The sequence below is a fragment of the Etheostoma spectabile genome, chromosome 9, assembly GCF_008692095.1.
Source record: "Etheostoma spectabile isolate EspeVRDwgs_2016 chromosome 9, UIUC_Espe_1.0, whole genome shotgun sequence".
Classification (NCBI taxonomy): domain Eukaryota; kingdom Metazoa; phylum Chordata; class Actinopteri; order Perciformes; family Percidae; genus Etheostoma; species Etheostoma spectabile.
Window position 1 is genome coordinate 27,082,648 of NC_045741.1, and position 9,450 is coordinate 27,092,097.

Genomic DNA, 9,450 nt, shown 5'->3' on the forward strand with positions numbered 1-9,450 from the left:
ATTTAGAACTGGGCTTATAAATGATTACTAATGGGTATTAATGTAGGATAATGCTTTATAAATAATGAATTCCTAATTTACTAATGCTTAACTAATGCTTAATAATGTGAAGTTAAAACATTTATAACTGTGCTTGTAAATGACTTACTAATGAGTATTAATGTGTGAATAATGCTTTATAAATGATAAATTCCTAATTTACTAATGCTTAACTAATGCTTTATAGCATGTAGTTATTATAAAGTGTTACCGGGGAGGGTGAGGGGGAATGACATGTAGCAAGGATGGACTCGCGGGCACTGTGTGAGGACTGATCCTCTGTCTCTGTATACGCCCTACCAGGTGATCTCCCTGGGCGCCCAATGTTGGTTTCTTTACTAATTTTACACCAAAAGTCTAATTGCTTAGACTTAATCAGACCTCAAAGATGACGTATTGTTTCAGAGATGGTGAGAAAATGTTGCCAATAGTTTAACCCTCTGCTAACCGTAGCCAAGGGCTCACAGCTGTGGTTAATTCCGGTTCATGTCTATGTAGCTAGCTTGGAATGTCATCTCAAAGGGCTTCACAGGCCCACAAGTTTGCAAAGAAAACAGGACGGTATGCAGTATATATATACACTCACCGGCCACTTTATTAGGTACCCCATGCTAGTAACGGGTTGGACCCCCTTTTGCCTTCAGAACTGCCTCAATTCTTCGGGGCATAGATTCAACAAGGTGCTGGAAGCATTCTCAGGGAGGTTGGTCCATATTGACATGAGGCATCACACAGTTGCCGCAGATTTGTCGGCTGCAATCCATGATGCGAATCTCCGTCCACACACATCCCAAAGATGCTCTATTGGATTGAGATCTGGTGACTGAGGAGGCCATTTGAGTACAGCGAACTCATTGTCAGTGTCAAGAAACCAGTCTGTGATGATTCAGTTTTATGACATGGCGCATTATCCTGCTGAAAGTAGCCATCAGAAGTTGGGTGACATTATGGTCATAAAGGGATGGACATGGTCAGCAACAATACTCAGGTAGGCTGTGGCGTTGCAACGATGCTCAATTGGTACAAGGGGCCCAAAGAGTGCCAAGAAATATTCCCCACACCATGACACCACCACCACCAGCCTGAACCGTTGATACAAGCAGGATGGATCCATGCTTCATGTTGTAGACGCCAAATTCTGACCTACCATCCGACTGTCGCAGCAGAAATCGAGACCACAGAACAGGCAACGTTTTCCAATCTTCTATTGTCCAATTTCGATGAGCTTGTGCAAATTGTAGTCTCAGTTTCCTGTTCTTAGCTGAAAGGAGTGGCACCCGATGTGGTCTTCTGCTGCTGTAGCCCATCTGCCTCAAAGTTCGACGTACTGTGCGTTCAGAGATGCTTTTCTCCCACCTTGGTTGTAACGGGTGGTTATTTGAGTCACTGTGTGCTTCTATCAGCTCGAACCAGTCTGGCCATCTCCTCTGACCTCTGGCATCAACAAGGCATTTTCGCCCACAGAACTGCGCCTCACTGGATGTTTTTCTTTTTCGGACCATTCTCGTAAACCCTAGAGATGGTTGTGCGTGAAAATCCCAGTAGATTGCAGTTTCTGAAATACTCAGAAGCCCTTCTGGCACCAACAATCATGCCACGTTCAAAGTCACTCAAATCACCTTTCTTCCCATACTGATGCTCGGTTTGAACTGCAGGAGATTCTCTTGACCATGTCACATGCCTAAATGCACTGAGTTGCCGCCATGTGACTGGCTGCTTAGAAATTAAGAACGAGCAGTTGACAGCAGTTGGACAGGTACCTAAAAAAGTGGTCGGTGAGTGTATATATATATATATATATATATATATATTATATATAATATATATAATATACATACACACACACACATACACACTACCGTTCAAAAGTTTGGGGTCACCCAAACAATTTGTGTTTTCCTGAAAAGTCACACTTATTCACCACCATACGTTGTGAAATGAATAGAAAATAGAGTCAAGACATTGACAAGGTTAGAAATAATGATTTGTATTTGAAATAAGATTTTTTTTACATCCAACTTTGCTTTCGTCAAAGAATCCTCCATTTGCAGCAATTACAGCATTGCAGACCTTTGGCATTCTAGCTGTTAATTTGTTGAGGTTATCTGGAGAAATTGCACCCCACGCTTCCAGAAGCTCCCACAAGTTGGATTGGTGGGAGGGGCACTTCTTGCGTACCATACGGTCAAGTGCTCCCACAACAGCTCAAGGGGTTCAGATCTGGTGACTGCGTGGCCACTCCATTACCGATAGAATACCAGCTGCTGCTTCTGCTCTAAATAGTTCTTGCACAATTTGGAGGTGTGTTTAGGGTCATTGTCTGTTGTAGGAGGAAATTGGCTCCAATCAGCGCTGTCATGGGTATGGCATGGCGGTGCAAAATGGAGTGATAGCCTTCCTTATTCAGAATTCCTTTTACCCTGTACAAAATCCCACCTTACCAGCACACCAAACAACCCCAGACCATATTACCTCCACCAGCTTAACAGATGCGGTCAGGCATTCTTCCAGCATCTTTTCATTGTTCTGTCTCACAAACGTTCTTTTTTTGTGATCCAAACACCTCAAACTTGGATTCATCCGTCACAATACTTTTTTCCCGTCTCCTCTGTCCAATGTCTGTGTTCTTTTGCCCATCTTAATCTTTCTTTTATTGGCTCAGATATGGCTTTTCTTTGCCACTCTGCCGAAGCCCAGAATCCCGCAGCCGCCTCTTACTGTAGATGTTGACAATGGTGTTTTGCGGGTACTATTAATGAAGATGCCAGTTGGGGACCGTGAGGCGTCTGTTTCTCAAACTAGAGAGATCTAATGTACTTATCTTCTTGCTCAGTTGTGCAAAAGCGGCCTCCCACTTCTTTTCTACTCGGTTAGAGCCGTTGTTGTGCTGTCCTCTGAGAGAGGAGTAGTACACACCGTGTAGGAAATCTAAATTTCTTAGCAATGTCTTGCATGGAATAGCCTTCATTTCTAAGGACCAGAATAGACTGTGGAGTTTCAGATGAAAGTCTTTTTTTTTTGCCATTTGAGCGTTTAATTGACCCCACAAATGTTATGCTCCCGAAAACTCAATCTGCTCAAAGGAAGGTCAGTTGTGTCGTTCTGTAACGACCTAAAACTGTTTCAGATGTGTGAACATGATGCACAAGGGTTTTCTAATCATCAATTAGCCTTCTGAGCCAATGAGCAAACACATTGTACCATAGAACACTGGAGTGATAGTTGCTGGAAACGGGCCTCTATACACCATTTAGAATTGCACCAAAAACCAGACTTTGCAGCTAGAATAGTCATTTACCACTTAGCAATGTATAGATGATTTCTTCAAAGTTAAGACTAGTTTAAAGTATTTCATTGAAAAGTACAGTGCTTTTCCTTCAAAAATAAGGACTTCAATGTGACCCCAAACTTATGAACGGTAGTGTATATATATTATATATAATAATATATATATATATATACACACAACAGCATCAGGATCACAATCAGGATCATTAAAATGAATAACTTGTACAGATTTACCGTTGCATGTCTGGGTGGAGGGGCTTAGAAGAGAGAGGCGAGAGCTGCAGATGAAGGGCTGCGTTTTAAAAAACACCAGTGGTTCACTACGACATTATAAATACAGCATACTTTACTAATCTGTTTCCATCTCTCTCTCTCTCTCTCTCTCTCTCCACACACACGCAGGCCCGCACACACCACACACACACACACACACACACACACACACACACACACACACACACAGGGTAATCAGGCCCTCTTGGTTCATCCTGGTTTGACTCAGTGGTTGCTATGCCAACAATCAAGAATAAAGCTTTGAGCTGCAGTACGATGGCTTTCATGACTGATGCAACATTTACCATAGCCCCCCACCACCCTCGCCCACCAACCCACACACACTCAGAGAGCAGTTCTTTTGGGTTTTTTTCCTCCAACAGTTTAGCAGCTTTAGTATTTAGGTCACCTCTTTGTGGAAGAAGAGAGGGAGGAGGGAAGGAGCATTGCAATGTTGTAGTTGTTGTTGATTGGCCAGAATACACCCACACGTACATACACACCCACAAACACACTTGTGATCATCAAGTGGTGTCCTGCTTTCTTCATCCCTATGTGAAACTTTGCATGTCTCTCTGTCCCTGCTGGTCATTTTGCCAACGCACACGTGAGGGATACAGAGGGCGGGTGTCGTGTCCTCCTTCGTCCTTTTGTCTCTCTCTATCCCCATTCTCTTCACTTTGTCCTCCCTCCAATCTAACGTGACCTACATTTCCTCCCCATGCCTTGGTCTTTTCATTTCTCACTGTCTTTTCTTCTTTTCCACATTAAAAGACACACACACACACACACACAATCCTGCAGCAGGATGAGGGTTGGGTGGAGTCACTAAGTCCATTTAGAGCTGTTAAGGGTGGAGTTCTAAAATAGAATACCAACCTAAGCCCTGAGTGAACCCTGTCTCAAAACACTGCCTGTGTGTGTGTGTATATGTGTGTGCGTGCGTGTGTGCGTGTGTGAGAATGAAAATAGTGAAGATAAAGGATATAGTGCCTCCTATGGACAAACAGCGTCCCCTCTGTGTTTACATGTATAACTCCACACTGCCATCCACTGAGCCTTGTTCAAGAGTACAACCACAAGTCATTTTCACAGCCAATCAGATCACCTCTCTGCTTCCATCTAGTGGTGGCAGTCTGGTAACTGCAGAGGAGTTCCTGTCTAAACAAGTCCTGTTATTGCATGATGACCCTGATGATGCATGTTCAGATAACTTTTATTCTGTTACAATTCTTCACACACTGTAACAATGCAGCTGTTACCTATGGTAAAACTACTAATAGAAGGTGTTTTCTGTCTGTTGTCATCAGTGCATGTGTACATATGCAATACCAATTTTTGGTATGCAATGAAGGAATTAGTTCTGTTTTATATAAAGCTAGTTTTTCATTATGATCAATCCTGAAAATATCACATTATGGTAAAATTGGATAGTAGTAAAGCTAGTCTGGGGGAGCTTGTATGTGAGTAGATGTGTATACATCTCAAGAGGTATTCTTCGTACAGAAAATAAATTATGAAAAAATAATAATACACTGTTTTTTTAACCGGTCATTTTATAATACCCTAATAGTGTATTTACATCTTTACTAAATACAGCACTATCTTTTACGTCACGTGATAGTCGATTTGATCATTTTAGATTATTTTTTGGGGCTTTTCCCTTTATCAGACAGTGGGTAGACAGGGAAGTGGGAAGAGAGAGAGCGGATGACAAAGGGCAAATGTCTCAGTCTACATGGGGTGCATGCTCCACTGGGTAAGCTAGATGAATATGATCATCTTTTTTTGAGACTACCCTCATGGCATGTTGTCACACTTCTAGTAGCGCGACTCTAGGAATGTTGGTCAGTTAGTTGGTCCACCACTTTGGTCCAGACTGAAATATCTGAATGGTTATGAAATTTGGTACATACAGTAAATCCATGGTGCCCATGGTGAAATTCTCAATAGCTATTGGATGGATTGTTGTGAAATTTCCCACAATGTTTCCCCTCAAGATTAATTGCATTGAATGCATTTAATTTTGGAGACCCCTGACTTTTTATCTTGTGCCATCATCACGTCTAAATTTTAATTTGTCCAATACTTTGGTTTAAATACCTGCAAAACAACATACATTCTAATCAGCCTCGGTTGCATTTTGTGTTAAGTGATAAGCAAAAATGACATACCAACACGCAAAAATAAAATGGGAAACATGGCATACATTAGACAGTACCTGCTAAACATTAAGATGGTCACATTCATGTTGCAGCATGCTGACAATTCACTCTACACAGCACTATGCCTATTTAAAGCCTTACAGAGCTGCTAGCATGGCTGTAGACTCTTTCAGCAGATCTACCTGTTAGGCTAAGTCAAGCGGCAACTTCCGGGTCTGAAAAGTGCCTTAAATCTGAATTCTATCTAATTTCCAGAAGGGAGCAACTCCCCTGGCTCCCAAAAGAAGTAAATTTTTACAGACATCTGTGAGGAAATGACCCTACTTCTGCCTTGATATACTGTATTACCTCACTAAGAGAGTGTATGGCCTCAATCACAAGTCTTCTTTAATACAGCATGATGTTCATTTTGTAAATTATGGTCCCATTTATTTTTAAAATTGATGATAATGTAGGGGATGCATTCGGGGTGTGGCTGCACCCCGACCTGTCAATCATGATAGAGGCTTAGCAATGCTAACCATGGCTGTTAAAACAACCATGAAATTGTTTTTGGGTGTTGTCAATATTTTTATCTAAAACGTAGCCCCTCTCCCTGTGTGTTTTCACTTCGCCAAAGTTGATTGGAACATTTTGGTCCCATAGAAATGTCTTTTTCAGCTTGCTAAGCATTGTGCTAGCGTCAGCTGCAGACTGCAGATTTTCAACCAGTTCTGTGTACTGCCTTACATGCTGATGAACTAGAGATAAAAATCGGCTGGGTTGGACTGACTGGCGTTAGAAGGTTTGAAAAACAGCGATTTTAGGGTTACGCACAGCCCAACTAAACTGTCATCCGTCCCAGCTCCGCCCCTTTTGTCCAAATATGGTCACTACTGGCTCCAAAATACCAAGATGGCAACAGCCAGAATTCACACAAACCAGTGTGTTATTTTTACAATCAATGCGCTGAGTACAACCCCAACAAGCGTCTGTATGACAGAGCAGCGAAAGCCATGACATTCATGCGAGTAAATCAAACTGAAACTGTAAAAGTGGATTATTAAAAGTGAAGTGGAGATGTCTCCCTTATATAGAAACTTTTCCCCGGACCCTAAGCTAACATTAGTGTAATTCACATCACTGAAAATGATCATTACACATTAAACGTTTTACCCAAGGTACAACATTTTTACATGGATAAAAGGTTGCAGAAAATGGCCCTTTTGTCATGAAACAAAGAATGAATTTTCCAAGTGTCTGATCTGTGTGAACATGAGGAAACTGTCAAGCCTTGACTAAGTCTAAGTTCCGACTGAGCCCCAGTTTGAACTGGTTGGAAACTTCCAATCGCAGCCGCCCTCTCCCACTACCAGGAAAGTGAGCAAAGACTCCACTTCCTCCAATTCTCTCAATGTTTGCTTTATGGATTACGTGTTATGCTGTGGTCCTTTTGTTTGTGTGTGTGTGTGTGTGTTTGTGTGTGTGTGTGCGTGTGCGTGTGCGTGTGTGTAGCCAGTCCTCTCGGCCAGTCAGTCACAGTCAGCCATAGCCACAGCGACAATAGGCTACGCCAGAGGAGCTTCAGGAAGGCCGGCGCTCATTGCACCCCAGGGTGAGACCTCTGATCTGTTTTACACCACATCAGCGCTTAAGAACTGCTTCCATCATCTGTTCTTTTTTTAAATGTTAACGAACAACAAGGTGGATTTTATCCTAAATTTGTACTTAACATTTTGCGAAAATTACCATTTGAAAAGTTATTGTGGGTTTTTATATTATTATATCAATATATTATTTTATTATATTAATTCAGTAGCTATTTTAAACTATGCATCCGCTTAGCATTTCAAACTGCAAGTTGCTCTTTAAGACTTGTAACACCCTTGTTGGCATATTATATATGAATGAAAATAAATAGGTTCTATAACTGAGGCATTAATTTAATCTCTTCAAAATCTGAAATGTAAAAATGACAAGTACCGTGTTAATTAGTGAGCTTTAGAGCTGCCAGTAGTTCTTTGGACAGAGCCAGGCTTGCTGTTTCTATCTGCTTCCAGTGTTTGTGCTAAGCTAACTGTCTCCTAGCTACTGCTTCTTATCTACATCTTCCTGAGGACATCTCACACCTTTTTCATTATTATTGGTAGATGAAGATTTGTGACTCAATAAATCCCCATTTAAGTTTACACGTGGGCAGCTATTTTCATAAACAGACATTTCAACCTTTCCATTTTCTAAAATAACATCCGGCACAGCTATCAGTTTTCAGAATAAGTTTTAGAGGTTTTAGACTTGTTTTAGACTTGTTTTCAGAGGCAAATTCTCTGTTTACGTGTCAACGAAGGAAAAATGTCTCAGTTTGTCAAAATAACCATGCATGTGTAAACAGGGCATAAGAGACAGATTTTTCCTTCAGGAGTTGGTGGAGACCAAATATGGAGCCAAGCTAAGAGTGAAAATTGACACATCCATCAGGTGGCCTGACACAACCCAAATTACTACTAATTCCCTTCATCCCTTGTCAGTCATTTTGAGCTATCATCAAGCCAGGCTCAATTATTGGTGCTAATTAAAATGTCACGACACAGAGAATAGTAGGACCCAAATGCAGAGATAGCCAGGCAGAAGTGGTCAGCTTGAGGATTTAATCACCAACAAGACACTATACCAGGATGTAGTCCAAGAAGAAGAAAACAGGAATCACATGAACTAGGAACACTAAGACAAGAGAAACGCAAACTCTCATAGAAGACCATACAGAAACAATGATCCGACAAAAGACAAAGAAAACACAGGGACTAAATACACAGGGTAAGGTGAAACACATCAGGGTGGGGCAGACAATCACAAAGGAGGGAAAACACACGACAGGAAGTAAAACAAGACATGACAAGGGAGAAACAGACTACAAAATAAAACAGGAAACTGAAACACATACAGTACACAACCATAACATTAAGTGCTTTATTATGTGTTTTCTTGTAGTTACTTTATCCATAACCTAAATTGTTTTTTTTCTCCCACAGTCTGTCATGTCTTACTTTTTACTCTCCACCCCCCACGCCCCCCCCCCACACACACACACACACACGCACACTAAATCCCATCCCACAGACTATCATCATTGCACACTATAAGCCTAACATTTTAAGCCATCTCGTTGTCAGAGAGTTGGACAGAGTTTTTGTGGCTTACATCCCTTCTTATGTATCCATAAATCATGTTACATAATGTTGGATATCTCCACTTTCAAGCAAGTGTGGTTCTGTTTGTTGAGAAGGCTTCTGTTTGTTTGTAGACCTTCCAGAAGCTTTGTTATCCAGCCTGAAACTGCAGTATCATTTCTGAGACTTTGCACAAAAATTCCAAAATGATAAATCCACAACTGAACGGTTATTTATGAATCTTTTTGTATTAAAAGGTGTCGACCAATCCGAGGCTGTCTTCACATTGTTGCAGATGCTGCCACTTTCCTGACTTACATAAAATAATCGGGAATGAATGGGCATAAATTATTATTTTATTTATTTGATTAGGACAATGCACATTAATGAACATTTCTGTAAATGAGCCAGTGTTAGCCAATTGGCTAGTTTTCAACTGTAGTCTTACCTAGGATACATGTCTTTTATGGTGGGAAGAAATCGGAGCACCCGGAGGAAACCCACGCAAACACGGGGAGAACATGCAAACTCCACACAGA

General features: G+C 41.3%; 1 protein-coding gene and 1 long non-coding RNA gene across 2 annotated transcripts in view; both read left to right on the top strand.

Moving 5' to 3' along the window:
- Window positions 1-9,450, top strand: part of LOC116695664 (uncharacterized) — an 813,105-nt gene that overhangs the window by 126,871 nt on the left and 676,784 nt on the right. The gene's annotated exons all lie outside the window — the stretch shown is intronic.
- The window catches only part of LOC116695652 (calcium-activated potassium channel subunit beta-2), a 36,307-nt gene continuing 34,160 nt past the window's right edge, over window positions 7,304-9,450 (top strand). The window contains exon 1 of the mRNA XM_032526074.1: window positions 7,304-7,359. The gene's annotated coding sequence lies outside the window, so the exon portion shown is untranslated. The remainder of the gene's footprint in view (window positions 7,360-9,450) is intronic.